This window comes from Atta colombica, unplaced genomic scaffold (genome assembly GCF_001594045.1).
Source record: "Atta colombica isolate Treedump-2 unplaced genomic scaffold, Acol1.0 scaffold175, whole genome shotgun sequence".
In the NCBI taxonomy this organism is placed as follows: domain Eukaryota; kingdom Metazoa; phylum Arthropoda; class Insecta; order Hymenoptera; family Formicidae; genus Atta; species Atta colombica.
Window position 1 is genome coordinate 822,427 of NW_017259266.1, and position 1,617 is coordinate 824,043.

The 1,617-nt window shown below is 24.2% G+C and overlaps 1 protein-coding gene across 1 annotated transcript in view; it reads right to left on the reverse strand.

The window, feature by feature from the left end:
- LOC108686327 (elongation of very long chain fatty acids protein AAEL008004-like) overlaps nt 1-1,617 on the reverse strand; it is an 18,300-nt gene that overhangs the window by 15,909 nt on the left and 774 nt on the right. The window lies entirely within an intron of this gene.

Below are 1,617 nucleotides of genomic sequence, written 5' to 3' on the forward strand. Positions count from 1 at the left end.
ATATATATTTAATAAATTTATTAAATCATTCTTAAGTTCAAATATAAATCTTTTCACGGAGCGGCGTTTTAATTTCTTTTCTAATCCAAATACGGAAGAGGAAAATAAAAAAGAATTTAAAAAATTTTTTTTAAGATGTAATGTATTATACTTGTTCGCGCAGTACAGACTCTTCATAAAAGTAAAAGCCGATTACACAACTTATATCAACTTATGTTCTATACTGTGTAACAATTAGTACAACAGAAGTGTGAAATGTGAAAATATATCTAAACTAGCAAAGCAAGGCAACTTGCAAAATAAGATTCGACGATAATAATTAAAAAAATGATTAAAAAAGTTATTTCTGTTATTCTATACCGATGTGATACAAAAAAGCTTATATATATTATGCATTAAGAATAAGTTATATATTTTTTATGAAAGAAAAGTAAATAAAATAATTTTCTTAGCTCTTGATTTCTCTTTTTTAGATTCAAAAGAAGATAAAAACCATGAAAAAGTTATATTATGATCTAATACTCATTTAACTGCATCACAAAATATGTAAAATAAGCTACATAATAGCAATTTGTTAACTAAAAAAATCCCATTATTCCGAATTACCCATTCGCGGATTGTAGATCACTATAATAATAAATAGCAAATTGAAAAGAAAGAATTCAACAGCATCGCAATCATTATTCGTATCATTATTCGTAATATATTATTACATCTGTAATCAGTGTATATTACTTCCGTAAATCATGTATATTGCTACTAATCATGCTTTCGATGAGCACATAATTTATGCAAAGAAAAAAATGTTTGAACAACATTTAAACACTCTTTTACTCTCAATAAAAGGATTTTCCGAACAAAATAACGATAAAATAATCGTCTATAAATTTGTTTCTTCTTTCAATCCTATCATTCTCAGAGAAGGAAGTTTGTAAGAATAATACATTTAATATTGGAGATGCAGCGCAGAAGCACCAATGTAATGTGAGACATTTTGTTTTCTTTAGTACTTTCACTGGCAGCTGCATAAGAAGATATTTGCATCCCGTACCACAAAAACCATTCAAACAACTATAATGATATTCTTTTAGTCAATTTCCGCAGACATAAATTAGATTTAAAAAGTTGATAGCAAAAAGTAATTAACATATTTCAACTGACTTTCCGTTCACGCCAAGTGAACGTGTGTTAATCTTGTAATAAAAATAAAAAATACGATATTGAATTGTAACATCATAAAAAAAAAGAAAAATATTAACTTTTTCGTCTAGCGCACTTTATTGTGTCTTTCTACTAAACATTGCCATGATCTTATAAATAACTTATACAATTATTATATATTATTTATACATATTATTATTTATACAATTACTATTTATACATATTAAATGTTAACAATTGTTAACAATTGTATTAATAACTAACGGTGATACAGAAAAATCAGTGATCGCAAATATAAACAAGAATTCTTTTTTCAATTTAGTTTTAATTTTTTTATTTATATTTTAATGAAATTATTAATGTATATTGTTTTTATTTATATATTATAATGAAATTATTAATGTTTAACAATGTATTGCTTTTTTTATGTTAAAAACAAATTGTATGTATAACTTA